This window comes from Cibotium barometz, chromosome 41, assembly GCF_041138505.1.
Source record: "Cibotium barometz isolate CiBa-2024 chromosome 41, ASM4113850v1, whole genome shotgun sequence".
Classification (NCBI taxonomy): Eukaryota; Viridiplantae; Streptophyta; class Polypodiopsida; order Cyatheales; family Cibotiaceae; genus Cibotium; species Cibotium barometz.
Window position 1 is genome coordinate 47,074,407 of NC_141086.1, and position 26,661 is coordinate 47,101,067.

Sequence of the window (26,661 nt, forward strand, 5' to 3'; positions counted from 1 at the left end):
GTGAAACTTTTTGACAATGTAGACCATGACTAATCCCTCTCTCTCCATTGCGGTATAGTTCCTCTTAGCTTCATTGAGTTGGTGGGTGGCAAAACTGATGGGGAAATCCATCTTGAGTTCTCCTGGTTCATTCTATAGCAAAGGTTGAGGAATCGATGTGGACATGAAAGATGCTATCCCAATTGGGGGACCTGAGAATTGGACCGCTTGTTGCCAAGTATTTTTTCAGCATAGTGTAATCCTGTTAGCATTCTTTAGTCCACTCAAAGACAATGAGGAGTCCATAAAGAGGTCGAGAAATATCACTGTACATAAAAATGAATGGCCGATTCTTTTCTAGCACTTTGTGCAAACATGCAAGGTGCTCCTTCCAGGAGGAATTGACACAAAGGTCATCCATGAAGACCTCAAGGAATTGACACATTAGGAGGAATTGACACAAAGGTCATCCATGAAGACCTCAAGGAATTTCCAAATATATTCCTTCTAAGCCGCCATACACATAAGATGTTGGAAGGTTCCAGGGGCATCAGTCAGCCCGAAGGACATGAAGAGTCAGCCTGAAGGGCATGACTCTGTATGCATAGGTGCCACATTTTGTGGAAAATGCAGTTTTTTGTTGCTCCTTTGGATCCATCAGCACCTGATTGTAACTAGAGAATTCGTCGAGGAATCTGTAAGCTTCCTTTCACTATTCATTCTAGCACATGTTTTGCGAAAGGTAGAGGATACTGATCCCTGATGGTGGTGGCATTGACCTTTTTGAGGTCGATGCACACTCTGACTTTCTGTTCTTTTTGGGCACTATCACAATAGGTGATACCCACTCCGTATGCTTAATTTCATAGATGAATCCGTTATCAATGAGTCTCTAAATTTCTTCACGGACCATCTTGGAGTACTTAGGGTTTGGGTAAGCTCGTTGTTTGACCGGCCTGGCTCCATCAACTATTAGAATGGTATGCTATAGACTACTTCTGGAGGTACACCTTTCATGTCTGTGTACTTCCAAGTGAAGAAATCTTGGAACTTAGTCCATAGAGTGATAAGCTTGGTCTCTTCTTCTTTAGAAAGGTCTTCTCCAATAAGTACTGGCCTCGGGTCTTCACCCAAGCCTACTAGGTTTATCTCCTTGACCTTAGCTAGACCATCATAAGAGGTCCCAGGTTTCCCACTGTTAGACCTGTGACCCGAATCATATTGGACAAATCGGTCAGCCATTTAGAAGGTCTTGAAATGCTTAGGCACCTATCTAGTTTCTTCAGCTTTAGCACTTTATTTGTCAACTAGCATTTTGGCTTCTTTTTTTACAAGTGCTAACTTTTTGTTGCGTGCTTTGCACACTGAGCGGAAAAGCTTTTGTGAGTCTAGATTGGGTCTAGTGGGTTCTGCTGGGCTGTGGGATGGTAGAGTGGACCAAAAGAGAGCTATTAGAAAACTCCTTTTTTCACATTTCATTGAAGTGGTCATGCGCTTCCACAGCTCCCACATACTTGAGCGAATGGGTGCCTGAATCATCTAGGAAGACATATTGTTCATGCCTAGGGAATCCCTCAGGCTTGTGCATTATATGAGAGTGTGTACGCCCTGCTGGCTTTGCTCTAATTTCCTATTCAAGTTCTTGGGTGGCAACATTGGGTAGGTGTGCTAAACTAACCATGTATAGAGATGTAATCTCCTACCGTCCCACTGTGGCAAACCTTGTACCAGTTCATCGAGGCAAAATGTCGAGGGTAGCAAGGATATGCATCTAGTTCTTAGAGTCTTTAGGCTCTAGAAGAGTTGCATAGCCCTCGCTCTCCTTTTCATCTTCAAGTTTCTTATGGCATGTTTGACACAAATGGACTGCTGTGGATCACGTAGTGATAGTCCTCTGCGAATGGTCTACTACTCATCATGGGGTGTACCTTCCACATGCGTAGATTGATCTTGAATGTAAGATCTTTTCTTCAAATGTATATGTGGTCAGTATCCCAATCATGAATCATTTTAGACTCTCTCATAAATGTTGTGCCAAGGATGCAGTCATAAGAGACTAGCTGACGTCCAAAATTCATCACCACACGAAGGTGTGGCGATAAGTAGTTCCCATGATCTTAATCTTAAGATCCCTTAGTAGACCAATGGGTCTAGCTATGGCTTTATCAACACCTCCTTTAAATGGTACCCTTCTGTATGTTAGAAAAGGGATTTAAAAAACCCCTTCTATTCAACCCGCGTGCTACGCTTACATATTTATGAGTAACCCCCTCGAGAGGGAATATAAAAAGAGACAATCCCATTTGTCTCAATTCAGTCTCGATCTCTCTCTCTCTCTCTCTCTCTCTCTCTCTCTCTCTCTCTCTCTCTCTCGCTTATGGTTGCATGTGTGTATTGTAGATGCTTGCTTGCTTGATTATTGTGTATGCATGGAAGGAATGATATTAATATAGCTTATTTTCTCCTCTCCCTTGTCTTGTCTTTCTGTCAAGATCCCTCTTGCATGCATTTTGGCATTGAGTGAAGGTACAGCTTTGCATAGCTCCCTTCTTCTTTGCTCTTCACCTAGCTTGTGAATCTCCACTTGGGTGACACAAGTGGTGGTGGAGTGAGCCCCTAGCGGCCTCACATAGGGGAGTTTACTGTCATTAGGGTTGGCTAAGTGCTATTATCCAAATCGACCCTTGCATGGTTTCTTTCTCTTCTTCTCTCCCTCTCTTGTGCAAGGTAGTATGTTCAGGTCAACAGATGCTTTGTTGGATGACACCTTGGAGGGCGTCCTTGCTTTTGTCGGTAGAATCTATAGATCTAGGTGATGTTGATCATTTTGATGCCCATGTGGATGCTAGAGTATGTGATAGGGATAATGAGCTTTTGGATGTTGTGATTAGATTATGGAATGAAGAAGCTAAGGATGTTGACCAGCGGGTGTAGCATGTTATTGATTTGGGCTATTTGGATGACAATGTTCAAGCTGTTTGGCTGGAGTTTGGTTTGATGTCATGGAGGATGGAGATGCGTGTGCAGGCATGAAGGATTTTTGGAATCATGAAAGTATAGTATTTGGGTTGTATGCATGTGAGCAACAAGAATATATAGTTTTTGATCCAGGGGGAGGGCTACATGTGCCTTTTGGCCATCAGGTTTAGTGTGGCTTTTTTCCCATTTAATCCAGATGAAAGGATGGGTTGTTTAGAGTACACAAGAGTGTTGTGAAACACTTGAAAGTGTTCCACCAGGGAGGTTGGGCTATATGTGAGGCATGCAGATGGGACGTGAGTAAGCCCAGAGGAGGATAAGAAGCCATGAGAGCTTCTGATGGCGTGACTTGGACAAGTCATGGATATGGTGACAAGGTCAATTTGGTATGTTTTTGGAGAAATCCTTGCATGAGGATAAGTCACAAGTTGATGAAAAACTGTTGGTGGAGATTTTGGATGATGCATTGGAGTGGGTTGAAGAATGAAGATGAAATAATAGATGAAGTGCATAAGGAAATGCCAATAGAGTAGCTAACAAGAGAACAAGATTGCAAAGATCTGAGTTAGAGGGAGTTGGTAAGGAGAAAAGAAAAGGGAGAAAGGGAAGGCACCCATGGAGAAGCCTGAGTTCAGTAAGCAAGGGAGAGTTAGAGCCATGAGAAGGAAAATTGGGATGGATGACTTCCAGCTGGGGGAGGGGGAACCCCCTTATAGCCTCCTATCAAATGTTAAGAATAAGAAGGCATACATTACTTATGGTCAGCAAACTCAAATATAAGAAGGAAATGGCACAAGCTGGCCACCATTGTCAAAAGGGTCAAATTTAAGACACCTGAAGCTAATGCAGTGTAACTGAGCAGGGTGTCTGACATTCTACCAATAGTAGATGTCTGGATACAAGTGAGTAAAGTGTATATTGATGGTGGAGCTCAAGTATGTCTTATGACAGCGGAAGCAATTCATGACTTAGGCTTGAAAGTGGCTAGGAAATCCATTTTTAGTGTTAAAATGGCCAACAATTCTACAGTCAAATGTCTGTGTCTGATTGAGGCCATAGAGATGAATGTATTGACATGCATATAATGCGAGATGGGGTTGGGGCATATCCTATTATATTAGGTAGACCTTGGCTCATTGCAATGAGGTCTAGAAAAGATTGGTACAGAGGGTGTATAAACCTGTTTCTTGACAGACCCAGAGGTAAAAGGATAAGGTATGATCTAAAAATAGGTAAAATTTTGGAGATTGGAGAGAAGTTGGAGCTAGAGAGGGAAGTTGATTCAACTTCTACTGGAAGCTATGAAGACTATTCTACAAGCTTACATGAGACAAATGGGGAGTGAGAATTGGACCAAAGTCTATTAGAACTAGAGGTAAACATTTGTGGTGTACTGATGACTAACCATCCAACACTCAGTTTGTGATCACACTATGAAGCCAAATGTTCCAAAATATGAGTTGTTGGAGATGTTAGCAAAGGATCTGACTAAAGAAGAGAAGGAGAAGTATGAAGAGTTACTAGATAGGTATCCCAAGCTGTTTGCAAAAGATTATACTTATATGAGGGGTACTTCCTTGAATGTCAAGCTTTTTAGAAAAAGATTCTAGTTCCTGAGCCCATGCATCACGTAATGAGTTATGGGGCTTTTGAGAAGTGGGGAATAGACGTAATAGGTCCCCTTCTAGGAACTAAGAGTAGAAAGTTTTACATCATTACTGCTATGGATTATTTAACAAGGTTTCCAGAGGCTAGGGCAACTAGCAATGCTGCCCAGTAGGTTTGTAGGTTTGTGTATGAAATGATTTGTTGTAGGTTTGGAGTTCCTTTAAAACTGGTTAGTGATCAAGGAAGGGAGTTGAGAGTAGATTTGATCAAGGAAGGGAGTTGAGAGTAGATTTGATCAAGGGAGTTGAGAGTAGATTTGATCAAGGATCTGACCAAGAAGTTACGAATTAAACACAGATTAAACACAGATTTGATCAAGGATCTGACCAAGAAGTTACGAATTAAACACAAATTTACCACACCACACCACCCCTAATGCAATGGGTTGGTGGAAAGCTTTATTGGAGTGTTGCAAAGGTTGTTATTCAAACTTGTGGAAGATCATCCCAATGATTGGGATATATACCTAGACAGGGTGGTTTGGGCATTTAGGGTATCTAAAAAGAACGCTACTAGGTATACCCCATATCACTTAGTGTATGGAGAAGATTGTGTGTTGCCTGCAAATGTGATGTTACTATCACTTAACTTTTTACTACAACATAACATGACCCAAGAAGAGCAAGAGAAGAAGAGGTTAACCAATTTGTATTCTTTATTGTTGGATAGAGAGGAAGCAATTAAGTGGTATAAAATTGTCAATTGGAAGAGAATTGCGACTTTCAATGAGAAGATGTGAAGTACACACTTGAAGAAAGGAATGTTGGTCCTCAGATACAATAATGCTTTGGATACAACTTTTTAGACCAAGTTTAGGGTCAGGTGGGAAGGGCCTTTTATCATTCATGAAGTTTTTTCTAATGGGTCCTATTAGTTGCAAGACTGAATGGTCAGATGCATGCAACTAGGGTGAATGGCCCGAGACTAAGGCCATATCATATCAAAGTTATGTAAAAGCACAGAGAAAAGAGTGAAGCACATCATATCAGAGTTATGTAAAAGCAAAGAGCAAAGAGTGAAACACTGAAGGCAGGATTGGGAAAATATGCAAGAGGTGGCCAAAGCTTTTAAAAAAAGGAGTGTGGAAATATATAATAAATAAATGATGATGTGTAAAGGATCCAAGGTGGCAAGGATAGCATGGTAGCTGGGAGGATAAGGGAAGACGCTAAGAAAACCTAAATAGAAAGTGGATGGAAGACACAAGGGAGCCAGCACGTTTGTTCCAAAAGGTGGCGAGGTGACAGGAAAAAAGGAGAAATTGAGACAATTTACAAGGGATATGAATAGATGAGGGAAGTAGAAGAAAGTAGTGCAAGTGTGAGTGAAGTGTGTGAAGGATCTACAGTGGAGAAAGCTGCTCTGTAGACCGGGGTTATTCCAATTTTCGAAGGTCACAAAATTGAAGTGCAGTGTGAAGGCATCTAGGTCTAAAGAATTCAATAGGAGTTGTGTCTCTAGTTATCTATAAAAGGTGACTCTGCTAGAGATGTGGTTGAGCCCAATTCATGTTCAATTGTTGTTGTTGTAGGTCAGTTGTGTGCTGAGTTAAATCTATCTAGGAGAGGCATGCAGTCTGTGTTAGATTCATTGTAATTAGAATAATAGCCGGAGTCTACAAGTGGAGAATTCCCAATTTTTAGTGTGTTTTGCTGATATGAATGGACCCATTATCTCAGGGGTGTTGAGACAGTCTATCATTGTTTTATGAAGAGAACAGTGAGTTTGAAGCTTGTATCTTTGACACGGTCAATGAGAATTTGTGTTCTGGAGCTTGGTTTGAGTTGTTCTATTTGATTTTATTAAGATAGAGTTCCTGTGAAGAAGTGTCTGACAATAGAGGAGGTCCGAGTTGCCTCATAATTGAAAAAGTCATCATCTATTGAGAGAATTCTATCAGAAAGGGTCAATGATGTCAGCTACAGGTAGTTGTGTGTCTAGGGGGTTAGCAGATGAGGAAAAAGGGTTGTTTTGATCTTCTAGGTTACAAGGGAAGTTTTTTTGGGTTGAGTCTCATAGTCTAGAGCCTGACAAAAGTCAGATGGGGTTGTGGTGGGCAAACTAGTCATTCTAGAGCAGTTGTGACTTGATTGCGATCAATAGGGTATCTATAGGATTATCTCTTTGAGAAATTTGAGTGTTTAAAGGGTTTAGAGGTGATAGAGGACTCTGAGCTAAGATAGCCTATTCCAATTGAGTCAACTATCGCCATCAGCAATCAGCAAATCAGTAATAATCAGAGATCATATCAATCCATAGTAAGTTGGTTGTGGGCAACAGAGAGTCTTTAGTGTCATATTGTCATGGAACTAAGGCATCCTAAGGGCTAAGAGGATTCGGCAAACATAAAAGAGAAAGTTCCTGATCCAGGTAGGGCTTCTAAGTCGGTTGGCTGCTCTATCTCCTAAACCAAAATTGTTAATAGTTAAGACCAATTGGATCAGTGTCAGTAAAAGGTCGCAAAGCATAGGAAGATGTTTAGCGTGGTTCTAGAGTTGAGAAATTGATGCTAGTTGGACCAGGAGGACGAATATTGAGGTCGAATTCTACATCAGGCATCCGAGCCAGTTCACACGCAACTAGGGGAGATTAGTGTCAGCAGGGCATCATCTCAGAAGGGAGCCGATAGGGTATGAGAAGTTCAGGATCGAGTGTATATTGTTGGCTGTCATTGGAAGACACTCTGAAGGACAGGCGAACATGTTTGGAATCTGCTGCTGCACAGCAGACATCTATTCTAAACTATAGTGAGAATTAGTTCATTTCTGCCTGCGTTAGTCATCTGAGGCAATTTTCTATCAGTTTTTTCTGTCAATAGGGGGGTCAAAAGAGGATCAACCAAGAGTTGGGAAAGGTTTTGGAGGAGCAGTGGCTATAAGGTTAGCTGATGCTAGAGAATTGAAGAGGATCTAAGAGGATTCATCTTAGATTGTAGATAAAAGGAGGACTTTGGAGGCGGTTTCCTATCATTTCTATTTCAGCTGAAGTGAATTCAGCTCAGCAAAGGAATGTTGATGAGTGCTTTGAAGTTCTGAAGCAAGGTTTTGAAGTGTTTTGACGTTGACGGGTGATAGGTTTTGGTTTGGGGTCATCGGCTAGAGTCTATTTTGAGTGACATTCAATATATGATTTGTCTAGGGCAGTTGGGAGAGATTTACATCAGCTACTTGTCCGGGGGTGAGCTGAGGCTTTTAGATTAAAAATATGAAGTTTTGGAGGTTTTGGTCTGAATGTGGAGGATAGTTGGAGGTGGCAGCCTAGTCGGATTGAAGGTGTAGAGGTGCCCATTTGTGTCAGCCGAGAGTTAGAGGTTAGAGTCTAAGCTAATTGGTGCTTTTTGAGAGCTGGGATCCTAGTGTCCCCAAGTTTTGATCCTTACACATATTCCTCTTGTGTGTCTGTTTTGTGGTGTTATAGAGGCCATCACACCCAGCAACAACCACACAACGTGCATGCACACTCGAGCATGCACACAAATACACATATATGCATGTGTGCATGCACACACATGCACATGTATGCATGTATACACATACATGCACGTATACATGCACACATAAGTGCACGTGCATGCATACACACGCACACACATCTATGCACATACATACACACGTACATCCATACACATAGGCACATAGATGCACACACCCGCACTCTCCTGTGCACATGCACATAGAGACATATACATGCATACATATAGGTGCACACACACACAAACTCTCTCTCTCTCTCATGCATGTATAAAAAATTAACACACATCCAATCACACACATGCACGTGTGTGTACACACACCCATGTACACACAAGTGTGCACATGATGCATATACACACACACATGTTTACATACACACACAAGTACAACACACACAAAGATATACACATGCGGATTCTCACGCATGTACTGTGAGATCCCTGTTCCCACCGAGCAACGGATTCGGGGTACTAGCAGCGGAAGTAGCACTTCTCGCGCGGGACAGGGGTCCCACACTCGGGGCCTCGCCCACGGATATCCGGACAAGAGACTAATCCGTCGGTTTGTCCAAAATCGAAACCGGAAAAACTTCCTTTACCCGGAAAGCACGGGCGATTCCACCAGGATAACTCTTTACTCTAACGTAGTCAAGATCATTACTGATCAAACTGATTTGACTACACCTTTAACGGTACTTGGTCAAATCAAGGAAGAACTTGCACTTGGATCATTGGGATCAACGCTTTTTTCCCCATCAAGAGGCACAGCCGTTGATTCCTATCCATAGAACAATTTCTATCCGGGATTTACTTCATCTATCGTAATAATAGAAATTAAATCTCGATTTACGGATCCATCAGTCCAGCCGAACCCCATCCGATCCCATGGGTTAGCCAACCGCCCAACCACTGTAGTGATGGGATCCAATTTGGAATTTGGTTAGGTTTTGTCCCGGGTACCAAGGAAAAGAGTTCCAAGGCCCCCTAGCCGGAAGTTCATGCAAACATAAAACTAGTCATACCACTTACACACCCAATATGAAATTGCCTTTTTCTTAGCATCAACTAGCTTTAAAACAATCGTTTAATAAAACCATTATGTCACTGATGACAATCCTCAAAGTCTCTGGTTGAATCCTTATTTCCAGTCATTCTTTCATCGGTATACTTATGGCATCATTGGCAACCAAAACGCTCACCACCTGTTCTCTCAGGGGCCTTTTCCATGGTTCCTAGCTCATAGTAACCGGTAATATATTCATATAATAGAATGGAGTCTCCGTGGAAGATCAGCAAGATCAACCCACAGATCCATATAAAAGAGCCATGGACTCATCTGTTGAGGACCAGCAAGGTCAATCAACCAGATCCATGCCCGGTTTCAGAAAACAACTCTTACTCCTTATTCCAATATCTTCCACGACGCACGTGTGGGTATCTTCGGCGACCCAGAGCCCGAGCACCGTATGGTCAGCACCCTCTAGGATCCTTCGCAGGTGACCTAGCGCTTCACTCATAGGCCGCTTCCTTGGTCCCTCATCCACCGTACCGGAAGCTCACCATTTAAATCGAGCCGAGGCTGGTCAAGACCTCGATCGACCTTGCTACGCGAGACGTCCTCCATTGACTCTCCGTCAGCAGTTGCAACTTTATCAGTTCAGTCTTCATGACCTTAATCCTCAAGACGGTCAAAATGCTTCTCCAGCATTCTTGACATAAAACAGTCATTTACAAACAGTCACAAATACAGTTTCTATAACGAACTCTTGTCTTTCCATATTACCCACTCTCGGACCACATTACTTATTCCACATTCCATACTCGTTCACATCCATTCACTCATATAGACTACATTATCTCACATACATCTTCATATTCATTATTCTACATACATATCCATGTTCGTACGTCCACATCATACATCCAATTTCACATTCATACATACGCATCTACATGCATACATCCACATCTACATTCATACATCCATACCTCCATTTCCACATCCACACATCCACATTCATATTCATACATCCACATTCACATGCATACATCCATTTTCACATCCTCATTCATACATCCACATTCACATACATACATCCACATCCGTATCTACATCCATACATTCACATCCACCTCTTCATTCACAATCACATCCATACACCCACATCTACATACATACATCCACATCTGTATCTACATCCATACATTCACATCCACCTCTTCATTCACAATCACATCCATACATCCACATCTACATACATACATCCACATCTACATACATACATCCATACATCCACATCTATATACATACGTCCATTTTTACATCCTCATTCATACATACACATCCACATCCACATCAACATTCACATTCATACATATACATCTACATGTATACATCCACATCACATTCATACAACCATATTACATCCATTCTCGTCCTAACACATCCCATATACATCTTAACACATCCTAACTCATCTTAACACATTCTATCACATCTCATACACATCTTATCACATCTTTTTACATCTCATACACCTCTTATCACATCCTATCACTTTCCATACGCATCTTATCAAATCTTATCACATCTCATACACATCTTATCACATCTTTTTACATCTCATACACCTCTTATCACATCCTATCACTTTCCATACGCATCTTATCAATTCTTATCACATCTCATACACCTCTTATCACATCCTATCACTTTCCATACGCATCTTATCAATTCTTATCACATCTCATACACCTCTTATCACATCCTATCACTTTCCATACGCATCTTATCAATTCTTATCACATCTCATACACCTCTTATCACATCTTACCACATTTCATATCTTAAAAAAAAAAAAAAGAGAATTCTTATATTTGATATAAGATTTCTCTACATATTTATTTATACATAAATTCCATTTAAGGAGACTAACACTTTCGAAATTAAAATCAATCTTTTATGCATCTTCTTATGCATAATTTCAATTTGGTAGGGAATTACACTTTTAGAATAAAAGAATTTCTCTTATGCATCTTAGTTAAGCATAAAATCCATTTATGAGGAAAATCACACTTTTAGTATAAAAAGAATATCTTTTATGCATACCTATATGCATGAAATCCAATATGATAAAAGTAACACTTTTGATATAAAAATTTTTCCTTTATGCATACTTCTATGCATGAAAATTAAAAATGATAAAAGTAACACTTTTGATATGAAAAATTTTCCTTTATGCATACTTCTATGCATGAAAATTAAAAATGATAAAAGTAACACTTTTGATATAAAAATTTTCTTTTATGCATGAAAATTAAAAATGATAAAAGTAACACTTTTGATATAAAAAAAATTTCTATGCATGAAAATTAAAAATGATAAAAGTAACACTTTTGATATAAAAATTTTCTTTTATGCATACTTCTATGCATGAAAATTAAAAATGATAAAAGTAACACTTTTGATATAAAAATTTTTCCTTTATGCATACTTCTATGCATGAAAATTAAAAATGATAAAAGTAACACTTTTGATATAAAATTTTTTCCTTTATGCATACTTCTATGCATGAAAATTAAAAATGATAAAAGTAACACTTTTGATATAAAATTTTTTCCTTTATGCATACTTCTATGCATGAAAATTAAAAATGATAAAAATAACACTTTTGATATAAAAATTTATCCACTATGCATACTTCTATGCATGAAATAAAAATGGTAAAAATAACACTTTTGATATAAAAATTTATCCATTATGCATACTTCTATGCATAAAATAAAAATGGTAAAAATAACACTTTTGATATAAAAATTTATCCATTATGCATACTTCTATGCATGAAATAAAAATGGTAAAAATAACACTTTTGATATAAAAACTTATCCTTTATGCATGATATTAAAATTCAATTTCTCCATGATTGTAATGAAATTCTTTCAATTACTCTAGGATGATAATTCCTAGAATATGGTAGGAAGTCCTCTTTTTATGCTTTGAATGAAATTATTTTATGCATAATTTTTATAAAAATTTTGCCATAGCTCCGCTGCTATGACTGATAAATCTCAATTTTTCTAAGGGATAATGCTTATCATTAAGGAAATAATTAAAATGATCTCTAATTGGATTATTAATCCATAATGGATTGAATCATCAATATACATAAACTAAAAGCATAGAAAAAAGCCATTAATTTGACCTCAAGCATAGCTTAATCTTGGGTTAAGGAAAAGCTTTATGAAAAGCTTGATTTGGATTGAGAACGGGTCATGAGTATGACCATTTCTTGAGTGAGAGAGAGAATTTACATAAAAATCATTAGAATTTAAACATAAATGAAAATTAACTTCAATAGCATTTATTAAATTATGTAACTCTTCACTACTATTCAAACTTCAATAGCATTTAAAAAACCATACCAATTAAACTTCTCAAGCTTGAGAGGGGTTGAGAAGAGAGAAACATTGAGAAATTATAGAAAGATCAATATTCACTAATTACCTTACAACTTGCTTGATTCTTTGTTCACGGTAGAGGCCCCCAACCAATCAATTGGTTAAGTATGTTGATGGAGCCACTAATGGGGATTGAAGAAAGAGGGAAGCTCCAAAAACTAGTGAATTATTAAATGAATTCACAGTTCTTGGCTTAGGTGGAGTAGAGTAACGATGCATAAACACTATCTATTTTTCAACAAGGGGGAGGCTTCTATTTATAGGAAAAATTGAGCTCCTAACCAAACAAACTGAATCTAGAATTTTCTAAATCAGTTTGGTCAATATTTGACCATTTTTAGGTCAGTTAAGCTAACTTTTTGGAACTAGACTTGAATGAGGAGAGAGGAGAGATGAAATATCTCAATTTTTATGAGTTTAAAACTCATTCAAGCATGTGAAATATGCACCTCCTTTAAAGAACTCCCCTTCCTTACATATGTGTCATAATGGAATCATTTTAATATTGCTCATAGTTTTTTTACTAATAAACCTTGTACATTTTCAACTCTTCATCTTATGTGAAATATGCACCTCCTTTAAAGAATTCCCCTTCCTTACATATGTGTCATAATGGAATCATTTTAATATTGCTCATAGTTTTTTACTAATAAACCTTGTACATTTTCAACTCTTCATCTTATGTGAAATATGCACCTCCTTTAAAGAATTCCCCTTCCTTACATATGTGTCATAATGGAATCATTTTAATATTGCTCATAGTTTTTTACTAATAAACCTTGTACATTTTCAACTCTTCATCTTATGTGAGCATTTACTCATTTTTGGATACCCAAAATATCTCATATTTTTAATATTGCTCATAGTTTTTTACTAATAAACCTTGTACATTTTCAACTCTTCACCTTATGTGAGCATTTACTCATTTTTGGGTATCTTCTTTTTACAAATTTGGATTTATCTCTTCCCTACACATGGATTGATGCTATTGGCCCATAGGAACCTTAATTGGACCATAGTCTAAAGATTTCTGAAAATCTAGACCCTTAGACTAAGGTTCTTTATACCTATTTCCAATTAATTCCAATTGCACATTGGAAAATTCTTTTTGAATTTCTGTTTCAGGGGAACTCATCTGAATTATAAGAGATATTTTTCTATCCAAAAATATTCAAAATCTGAATATTCTCTCTCTAGAATAATTTTCCTCTCTCTAGGCTAAAATAGTTAGCAACAAGGTCTTTATATTTCTGAAGAGGGTTGATTACAGGGGAAGATACTAGGTTGGGGGAGGAATCTTACATTCTACCCCACTTAAAAAACGCGAGATGTCCTCATCTCGCAACTTGTGATAATTTCGCAAGATTCACGAATATGAGACTTAGAGAAAAATTTTAATCAAGATTAACCACCAAGATAAGTCTTAAAGAGAGCAAGATTCAAAATACGAACAAGATTTAAACTTTATTCATTCTCGGAACTTATACAGTAAAGATAGAGGAACTCTTTACACTTCCATAAGCCCGTCCATCATATGGTCACAAAAGCAGTCCTCACAAGCTGCACAAGTATAAGGTAACTCATCTATGGGAATGATTCTGTGGGTTATTGCTGCGCCTATCTCAGTGGTATGAGGTGTTCTAACAAAAGGACCTCTGAGAGGCAAGCCAAAAACGGGGTAAAGGCATATCTTCTCATGAGGAAGAAAACACGCCAGTAAGAAGACCCGCTCAGAAAACCCAAGATGTCTTGATCTCATGACGCAGTAGTATCGAGGACCCAAACCCAAGGCTTCGATAACCATGGCCAAGCGGACATTGTTACGAAAGTGCTGCTGACCCCAGGGTGTTACCCTAGTTATGTCTTGATAGGTCCGCCATTTGGTCTGCGCTACAGAAGTTCCTAGGTGAGGAAAAAGTGAGCGCTCATACTGTTCTATAAAATCCTTCTTCACAGACTCACTTGCGTCTTGAAGGTGATGAATCATTATGGATAAAACTAATTCTTGTTGCCAAGCCATAAAGGAGATTAAGAAAGAAAGGAGATCGATGGGAGTAAGATTACTGTGAACGACAAGTAAAAGTTACGACTTATATAAAGGAAGGAGCTAGCGTAACTTAGAAGCCAACAGTAACTTGCCACTGAAGTTTTACCGTCTTTCCATGATTTGGGTTTGGCATATTTTTCTATAGAAGGCATTTAGAACTTTGAGATGAGGAGATAAAAGAAGTTCGTAAGCTAAATCACCTACTTTCTTTGGTCCACAATATCTAGGAGATAACTTCTTATACTTCCCAAGAGATAAAGAAGTTCTTTTGGGCCGTACTCGAATGAAGACCAAAACCTTGATATCCAAAACATCGATTCTCACTTCTAAACTCATTGTTCTGAATCTTAAAACAGGTGGGACTCTTGAGAAGTATTCAGGGAAAAGGTTCTTTCTTTTTTAAACAGAATCTTTCTTTTATTTTAGAGAGAGAATAATTATAAGATCAGAAAGGGAGATTCTTACTCCTGTATACCTCGAAGGCTGGGGGAGAATCTTACATTCTACCCCACTTGAAAAGTGCGAGATGTCCTCATCTCGCAAGGTAGAGGACAACTCTTTTTCTTAAGATCCAATTTATTCTGGGGTTCCTTATATTCTGGTCAACCCAACAGAATACGGGGATAATTATCCCTTATATAGAACTCATCATTAAATAACAATTCATTCAGATCATATCATTCATATCTTTAACACGATAATGGTCCATTAGACTGAAAATTTTCCTTCTGAACATTCCTCCACAGGAATTTTAGTTAAGCAAGTTCTCAATTTGTCATCCCTTAACTTAATCTACCGTCTCAAGTGTTAACAGTAGCAATCTGACAGCACAATCCACTAATCTCATAGTGATTTGCTGAAATCATTATCATCATTCCAGTTATGAATATCATCACTGGGACTCGTCCCATTCATCCTCATTGTGGTTTCGCTCAGCTTATTACATTTCAACTAAATTTCGAAAATCGTCATTTTTCAATCAGAATCCAATTCAATTCATCAATTCTTAAACAGAATTAAAAATCATATCAACCACATTCGAAATCATCATCTGGATAGCATTAACGCTTATAATTTCAAGTCTTAGATTTACTCGTATATACTGTCAGTAAAGAGCTGCAGTTATACTCTCGGTATATACGGGTAGTCATGATACTTGGAACTATAAGATAGATACCATCATGTCTAGGCCTCAAGCAAGTCAGGGTTCCATACAATTGCGGCATCTGAAAACCCAATTACTAAATTACAAATTTTTCAGTTTGAATATCAAATTGTATGAATTATATCACACAATTACAACCTTTTTGTGTTTCTTGATAAATTTTTGACATATTTGGCTTCTCAGTTGATCTTTATTAGCCAATTGCTCTGATGATTGTATCCTGTGACATCAAAATACTCTTCCAAGGCTTCCACCCATTTCTCCACAGCCTCACCCAAGTTCTCCCCTTCTCCTTTGAAGGGTCCTGGCTGAGACCTATGAAGAGCCTTGCGAACATTAAGGTCAAGCTCGTCATCTTCAGAGACAGGGTCTGGCTGACGACCACGGTTTCCTTGTCTCATGATTTTGCCAAAATTTATATATTATTAAATTTTTATTTTGATATTATTCACGAGATCCTAAGACTTAAGAGTTCGGAAAACAATTTCTTATACAAGACAAGATCTTAATGGAGATCTATGGCATATGTTCGATAACAGATTTTTTTTTCTTTATCAGCAGTAGATCGTTCGCCATAAACAATCATTTATTCAACAGGAATTTTTTAACCGGAAAACGTTTCTTTATTTATATAAAAGTTGCAATATATACATAGAGCAACTCGGCTCTGAGTTCAAAATCTCCTCGAAAGACATATAAGAGGACCGTACTGGGCCATAGTCATGCCCTGTTACATAAGTTCTCTAACTGCGAAGGGAGCTATTATTTTCTCCTTAGGGATAAATCGATTAAGGAGTCTATAAACTCGGCAAGCACGTCTGAAACTTTGAGGCGTTGAAAGATATAGAATGACACCACGTGTCATTTTCAGCTTTATCAAAATCATGGCCAATGAGAGGTTCTGCCTCAGCATTGCACGCCGGTTATAAGAGGCGTGGATATATAGCCCTGCAACCCACTTATGCTGTTGTCTCTCCACTGGGTTAGGAAAATATAATTCCTCGAAATGGCGTGCGAGTCTTGCTCGGCTTGTTCGTGTTGAAGCGGAAGAGATGAGATGCTCGAAGGCAAATGCAATCATATCTTGAGATTGGGTGAGGTCGGGAATACCAGATAAATGGGAAACTTCCATCTATAAAAACAATTTCTTTGATTAAAATTTCTTCATTAAAGAAGCTTACGGAATGAAAATACATTATGAAAATGCTGTTTCTGAATTCTTATTACCAATTTCAGATAAGAATTCAATTATCTTTATTAGCTTTCAAAACCTGCTCTGATACCAACTGTGAGATCCCTGTTCCCACCGAGCAACGGATTCGGGGTACTAGCAGCGGAAGTAGCACTTCTCGCGCGGGACAGGGGTCCCACACTCGGGGCCTCGCCCACGGATATCCGGACAAGAGACTAATCCGTCGGTTTGTCCAAAATCGAAACCGGAAAAACTTCCTTTACCCGGAAAGCACGGGCGATTCCACCAGGATAACTCTTTACTCTAACGTAGTCAAGATCATTACTGATCAAACTGATCTGACTGCACCTTTAACGGTACTTGGTCAAATCAAGGAAGAACTTGCACTTGGATCATTGGGATCAACGCTTTTTTCCCCATCAAGAGGCACAGCCGTTGATTCCTATCCATAGAACAATTTCTATCCGGGATTTACTTCATCTATCGTAATAATAGAAATTAAATCTCGATTTACGGATCCATCAGTCCAGCCTAACCCCATCCGATCCCATGGGTTAGCCAACCGCCCAACCACTGTAGTGATGGGATCTAATTTGGAATTTGGTTAGGTTTTGTCCCGGGTACCAAGGAAAAGAGTTCCAAGGCCCCCTAGCCGGAAGTTCATGCAAACATAAAACTAGTCATACCACTTATACACCCAATATGAAATTGCCTTTTTCTTAGCATCAACTAGCTTTAAAACAATCCTTTAATAAAACCATTATGTCACTGATGACAATCCTCAAAGTCTCTGGTTGAATCCTTATTTCCAGTCATTCTTTCATCGGTATACTTATGGCATCATTGGCAACCAAAACGCTCACCACCTGTTCTCTCAGGGGCCTTTTCCATGGTTCCTAGCTCATAGTAACCGGCAATATATTCATATAATAGAATGGAGTCTCCGTGGAAGATCAGCAAGATCAACCCACAGATCCATATAAAAGAGCCATGGACTCATCTGTTGAGGACCAGCAAGGTCAATCAACCAGATCCATGCCCGGTTTCAGAAAACAACTCTTACTCCTTATTCCAATATCTTCCACGACGCACGTGTGGGTATCTTCGGCGACCCAGAGCCCGAGCACCGTATGGTCAGCACCCTCTAGGATCCTTCGCAGGTGACCTAGCGCTTCACTCATAGGCCGCTTCCTTGGTCCCTCATCCACCGTACCGGAAGCTCACCATTTAAATCGAGCCGAGGCTGGTCAAGACCTCGATCGACCTTGCTACGCGAGACGTCTTCCATTGACTCTCCGTCAGCAGTTGCAACTTTATCAGTTCAGTCTTCATGACCTTAATCCTCAAGACGGTCAAAATGCTTCTCCAGCATTCTTGACATAAAACAGTCATTTACAAACAGTCACAAATACAGTTTCTATAACGAACTCTTGTCTTTCCATATTACCCACTCTCGGACCACATTACTTATTCCACATTCCATACTCGTTCACATCCATTCACTCATATAGACTACATTATCTCACATACATCTTCATATTCATTATTCTACATACATATCCATGTTCGTACGTCCACATCATACATCCAATTTCACATTCATACATACGCATCTACATGCATACATCCACATCTACATTCATACATCCATACCTCCATTTCCACATCCACACATCCACATTCATATTCATACATCCACATTCACATGCATACATCCATTTTCACATCCTCATTCATACATCCACATTCACATACATACATCCACATCCGTATCTACATCCATACATTCACATCCACCTCTTCATTCACAATCACATCCATACATCCACATCTACATACATACATCCACATCTGTATCTACATCCATACATTCACATCCACCTCTTCATTCACAATCACATCCATACATCCACATCTACATACATACATCCACATCTACATACATACATCCATACATCCACATCTATATACATACGTCTATTTTTACATCCTCATTCATACATACACATCCACATCCACATCAACATTCACATTCATACATATACATCTACATGTATACATCCACATCACATTCATACAACCATATTACATCCATTCTCGTCCTAACACATCCCATATACATCTTAACACATCCTAACTCATCTTAACACATTCTATCACATCTCATACACATCTTATCACATCTTTTTACATCTCATACACCTCTTATCACATCCTATCACTTTCCATACGCATCTTATCAAATCTTATCACATCTCATACACATCTTATCACATCTTTTTACATCTCATACACCTCTTATCACATCCTATCACTTTCCATACGCATCTTATCAATTCTTATCACATCTCATACACCTCTTATCACATCCTATCACTTTCCATACGCATCTTATCAATTCTTATCACATCTCATACACCTCTTATCACATCCTATCACTTTCCATACGCATCTTATCAATTCTTATCACATCTCATACACCTCTTATCACATCTTACCACATTTCATATCTTTTTTTTTTTAAAGAGAATTCTTATATTTGATATAAGATTTCTCTACACATTTATTTATACATAAATTCCATTTAAGGAGACTAACACTTTCGAAATTAAAATCAATCTTTTATGCATCTTCTTATGCATAATTTCAATTTGGTAGGGAATTACACTTTTAGAATAAAAGAATTTCTCTTATGCATCTTAGTTAAGCATAAAATCCATTTATGAGAAAAATCACACTTTTAGTATAAAAAGAATATCTTTTATGCATACCTATATGCATGAAATCCAATATGATAAAAGTAACACTTTTGATATAAAAATTTTTCCTTTATGCATACTTCTATGCATGAAAATTAAAAATGATAAAAGTAACACTTTTGATATGAAAAATTTTCCTTTATGCATACTTCTATGCATGAAAATTAAAAATGATAAAAGTAACACTTTTGATATAAAAATTTTCTTTTATGCATGAAAATTAAAAATGATAAAAGTAACACTTTTGATATAAAAAAAATTTCTATGCATACTTCTATGCATGAAAATTAAAAATGATAAAAGTAACACTTTTGATATAAAAATTTTCTTTTATGCATACTTCTATGCATGAAAATTAAAAATGATAAAAGTAACACTTTTGATATAAAAATTTTTCTTTTATGCATACTTCTATGCATGAAAATTAAAAATGATAAAAGTAACACTTTTGATATAAAAATCTTTCCTTTATGCATACTTCTATGCATGAAAATTAAAAATGATAAAAGTAACACTTTTGATATAAAAAATTTTCCTTTATGCATACTTCTATGCATGAAAATTAAAAATGATAAAAATAACACTTTTGATATAAAATTTATCCACTATGCATACTTCTATGCATGAAATAAAAATGGTAAAAATAACACTTTTGATATAAAAATTTATCCATTATGCATACTTCTATGCATGAAATAAAAATGGTAAAAATAACACTTTTGATATAAAAACTTATCCTTTATGCATGATATTAAAATTCAATTTCTCCATGATTGTAATGAAATTCTTTCAATTACTCTAGGATGATAATTCCTAGAATATGGTAGGAAGTCCTCTTTTTATGCTTTGAATGAAATTATTTTATGCATAATTTTTATAAAAATTTTGCCATAGCTCCGCTGCTATGACTGATAAATCTCAAATTTTCTAAGGGATAATGCTTATCATTAAGGAAATAATTAAAATGATCTCTAATTGGATTATTAATCCATAATGGATTGAATCATCAATATACATAAACTAAAAGCATAGAAAAAAGCCATTAATTTGACCTCAAGCATAGCTTAATCTTGGGTTAAGGAAAAGCTTTATGAAAAGCTTGATTTGGATTGAGAACGGGTCATGAGTATGACCATTTCTTGAGTGAGAGAGAGAATTTACATAAAAATCATTAGAATTTAAACATAAATGAAAATTAACTTCAATATCATTTATTAAATTATGTAACTCTTCACTACTATTCAAACTTCAATAGCATTTAAAAAACCATACCAATTAAACTTCTCAAGCTTGAGAGGGGTTGAGAAGAGAGAAACATTGAGAAATTATAGAAAGATCAATATTCACTAATTACCTTACAACTTGCTTGATTCTTTGTTCACGGTAGAGGCCCCCAACCAATCAATTGGTTAAGTATGTTGATGGAGCCACTAATGGGGATTGAAGAAAGAGGGAAGCTCCAAAAACTAGTGAATTATTAAATGAATTCACAGTTCTTGGCTTAGGTGGAGTAGAGTAACGATGCATAAACACTATCTATTTTTCAACAAGGGGGAGGCTTCTATTTATAGGAAAAATTGAGCTCCTAACCAAACAAACTGAATCTAGAATTTTCTAAATCAGTTTGGTCAATATTTGACCATTTTTAGGTCAGTTAAGCTAACTTTTTGGAACTAGACTTGAATGAGGAGAGAGGAGAGATGAAATATCTCAATTTTTATGAGTTTAAAACTCATTCAAGCATGTGAAATATGCACCTCCTTTAAAGAACTCCCCTTCCTTACATATGTGTCATAATGGAATCATTTTAATATTGCTCATAGTTTTTTTACTAATAAACCTTGTACATTTTCAACTCTTCATCTTATGTGAAATATGAACCTCCTTTAAAGAATTCCCCTTCCTTACATATGTGTCATAATGGAATCATTTTAATATTGCTCATAGTTTTTTACTAATAAACCTTGTACATTTTCAACTCTTCATCTTATGTGAAATATGCACCTCCTTTAAAGAATTCCCCTTCCTTACATATGTGTCATAATGGAATCATTTTAATATTGCTCATAGTTTTTTACTAATAAACCTTGTACATTTTCAACTCTTCATCTTATGTGAAATATGCACCTCCTTTAAAGAATTCCCCTTCCTTACATATGTGTCATAATGGAATCATTTTAATATTGCTCATAGTTTTTTACTAATAAACCTTGTACATTTTCAACTCTTCATCTTATGTGAGCATTTACTCATTTTTGGATACCCAAAATATCTCATATTTTTAATATTGCTCATAGTTTTTTACTAATAAACCTTGTACATTTTCAACTCTTCACCTTATGTGAGCATTTACTCATTTTTGGGTATCTTCTTTTTACAAATTTGGATTTATCTCTTCCCTACACATGGATTGATGCTATTGGCCCATAGGAACCTTAATTGGACCATAGTCTAAAGATTTCTAAAAATCTAGACCCTTAGACTAAGGTTCTTTATACCTATTTCCAATTAATTCCAATTGCACATTGGAAAATTCTTTTTGAATTTCTGTTTCAGGGGAACTCATCTGAATTATAAGAGATATTTTTCTATCCAAAAATATTCAAAATCTGAATATTCTCTCTCTAGAATAATTTTCCTCTCTCTAGGCTAAAATAGTTAGCAACAAGGTCTTTATATTTCTGAAGAGGGTTGATTACAGGGGAAGATACTAGGTTGGGGGAGGAATCTTACATTCTACCCCACTTAAAAAACGCGAGATGTCCTCATCTCGCAACTTGTGATAATTTCGCAAGATTCACGAATATGAGACTTAGAGAAAACTTTTAATCAAGATTAACCACCAAGATAAGTCTTAAAGAGAGCAAGATTTAAAATACGAACAAGATTTAAACTTTATTCATTCTCGGAACTTATACAGTAAAGATAGAGGAACTCTTTACACTTCCATAAGCCCGTCCATCATATGGTCACAAAAGCAGTCCTCACAAGCTGCACAAGTATAAGGTAACTCATCTATGGGAATGATTCTGTGGGTTATTGCTGCGCCTATCTCAGTGGTATGAGGTGTTCTAACAAAAGGACCTCTAAGAGGCAAGCCAAAAACGGGGTAAAGGCATATCTTCTCATGAGGAAGAAAACACGCCAGTAAGAAGACCCGCTCAGAAAACCCAAGATGTCTTGATCTCATGACGCAGTAGTATCGAGGACCCAAACCCAAGGCTTCGATAACCATGGCCAAGCGGACATTGTTACGAAAGTGCTGCTGACCCCAGGGTGTTACCCTAGTTATGTCTTGATAGGTCCGCCATTTGGTCTGCGCTACAGAAGTTCCTAGGTGAGGAAAAAGTGAGCGCTCATACTGTTCTATAAAATCCTTCTTCACAGACTCACTTGCGTCTTGAAGGTGAGGAATCATTATGGATAAAACTAATTCTTGTTGCCAAGCCATGAAGGAGATTAAGAAAGAAAGGAGATCGATGGGAGTAAGATTACTGTGAACGACAAGTAAAAGTTACGACTTATATAAAGGAAGGAGCTAGCGTAACTTAGAAGCTAACGGTAACTTGCCACTGAAGTTTTACCGTCTTTCCATGATTTGGGTTTGGCATATTTTTCTATAGAAGGCATTTAGAACTTTGAGATGAGGAGATAAAAGAAGTTCGTAAGCTAAATCACCTACTTTCTTTGGTCCACAATATCTAGGAGATAACTTCTTATACTTCCCAAGAGATAAAGAACTTCTTTTGGGCCGTACTCGAATGAAGACCAAAACCTTGATATCCAAAACATCGATTCTCACTTCTGAACTCATTGTTCTGAATCTTAAAACAGGTGGGACTCTTGAGAAGTATTCAGGGAAAAGGTTCTTCCTTTTTTAAACAGAATCTTTCTTTTATTTTAGAGAGAGAATAATTATAAGATCAGAAAGGGAGATTCTTACTCCTGTATACCTCGAAGGCTGGGGGAGAATCTTACATGTACACACTTGAATGTCAGAGAGTTAGCACACACATACTTGACACACACATACACACATATGTTTTCATGTGTGTGCACATACATAAACATAAAGAATCAACAACATGCACAATCACACACACTTGCACGTGCACATAGAGTCGACACATACATGTACATGCATACAAACACAACCACACACATGCATTTATGTGCATACACATAAATGCTCACACACGCACGCATGCATGCATGCACGCACTTGCACACATACACACAACTGACACAAATATACACATGCGCATGCATGTGAATTCACACACATGCACACACATGTGTTTGTACATACACACTTACGTACATATGTACACACACACATACACATACACATGCACATATACACACACCTGAATCCACACATACAAGCAAATAGGTGCACACCCACACTCTCTTGCACACACACACATAGAGATATTCACATGCATACACATTAGTGCATGCACACACAAACTCCCACACATGGGGTGACACACACAATCACATGCATGTGTACAGAGAGTTGACACACATAGTCAACACACACAGAGTTTGAGCATGAGAGTAGCATGCACCGACTTCATTAAGTCTTTACTACTTGATGGTGCACTCACATAGACACGTGTGCACACACCATCGACACATAAAGGCACAGACACTTGCATGCATGCACATAGTCACAAAGTTGGCATGCACATAGTCACAAAGTTGGCATGCACACAATTGACATGCACATGCACATGTATACACACATACATATCCACGTGTGTATAGACACATAAAAAACACACACATACACACATTGTCTGAGTGTAAGGGTCTATACCTACAAAAGCGCAAGAGAGTGTGTGTGTGTGTGAGAGAGAGAGGGTGCACATGTGGGTACATACGTGTGTGTTTTGTGTGTGAGTGTGTATATGTGTGTGTGTGTGTGTGTTTGTGAGAGAGAGAGAGAGAGAGAGAGAGAGAGATGTGTAAACCCACACACATGTACACATACATATATATATTAGTGTTCATGCCCGTAAAATATACACATCTCACACTATGAGTGTATTCACACATATAATCACTACTATTCGAATATAAGCTCATAAGTTAGTACATACGGGAATTGAAATATTATTTCAAGGTGATTGCTAAGTTTTTTTTTAAATCCACAGGTCCATGACTTGCATGCTCCCTCCTGTCACATGCTTTCTCATTTTGAAGATGGCGCAACCGCTTGAGCAGCAATGCAGGAAACTAATCTCATATCTACCATGTGGAAACTCTGAGAGCTCTTCTCTACCCATGTGCCACATGGCAATAGTATAATACCAAGAGGGCATTGTGCATGACGCAATAGTATGTAGGTCAAGTACTAGTATAGTATAGAAAAAGAGAAGAAAGGAGGAGCTTACATGTGGGACAACTAGGAGAAACCGCATGGTGGCTCCCAAATAAGGTATTATAGATTAGTGAGTGGTGTTCTTCAAATGCTAGTTAAAGGGGGTTTTCTCTTCTAAAAGCTCTTTTCTCATCCTTTTGTCTAATGATTGTATCGTTGTATCTCCCAATCCACTTCTCCATGATAGGACTCTTTAGAATGTAGAATGTATTCACCTTTTAGCGTAATGCTTCATTCAGTCTTCGTCGCCTTCCTTTTCCTTGTGGCACATTAGTGATTAGTTGGTCATCCTCCTCATTGCTCCACAATCGTGGTATGGAAGGATCTGTTTGTGAGAGATGTTTTGAGATATACACAGAGACTCTTGCATCAACCATCCCTCTGCCATGCTTGCTTCTGGCCTTGCTCTTTGTCTCACAAAGTCCTTTAAGGTTTTCATGAGCCTTTCAAGAAAAAACATCCATCGAACATGAACAACACTAGAAAGTGCCACTTCATACCAAATGCACCACAAGATGCAATCGGCTAGTGAGAATTGTTCTAGGAAAGTTTTCCTCGATCATACACACTATCTAGGTTATATTCAATATTTAGTATTCTCATGCAATCGGCTAGTGAGAATTGTTCCAGGAAATTTTTCCTCGATTATACACACTACCACAATAGCATTGAGAATTGTTCTAGGAAAGTTTTCCTCGATCATACACACTACCACAATAGCATTGAGATGAGCCATATCAATGGATGTAGGATCTATCTCTTTTAAGGATATGTACCTACATACATAGTAATCATGTGTACTATTTATTATACTCATTGAAGAATACAAAGAACATCAAAGGCAAGATGACATGACCATCAAAACGGTGAAGAAAGAACGTTGCAATCATTGAAAACAACAAATTTAAACATTAAGAAGAAGGCTAAATAGATGGATACCATGAAGAAAGCCCATACTGAGGAAATAGAATCCAAAGAAAAGATGATTTTGCACTTTGAATGCTGAGCCAAAAGAGAGAAGAGGGCATAAGAAGATATGAAATGAAAATTTCATGAGTAACTAGGGAAAAAGAGCCTAAGTTCATGGAAGAAAACCGCCCTTCAATGCATGTAGAAATTGGTGAAATCAGCACAATAGGCAGGTGCCATGAAGCCTTCTAACTAGGATGACATCACCAAATTTATGAACTAGTTGAAAGTGCCTAAGGTTGTAGGACAAGGCCAAGGTAGTTCTCAAGCAACAGCGTAGACGAGGACAAGGTGGAATCCCCTCCCCCAGATCCATAGCCATGCGGGGAAGTAGTGGGTTCTTATCCAAGTGAGGAGGCAATGGCTCATTCACCAGTGAAGTCATCTAGTAGACAAAGAGAAGGGGGTTCCAAGATCATAACCATCTTCTAGAATTCCACCCTATGGGTGGAAGTGGAGAGGAGGCCACAGAAGAGGGCTAAGAGAACTGGAGTAGACTTTTTTTGAAGATGATGTTATTGCTCTAGAATAGACAAAGCCCCATGCCTTCGTGGGGCCAGTATGGATAGTAGATGCTATGAAAA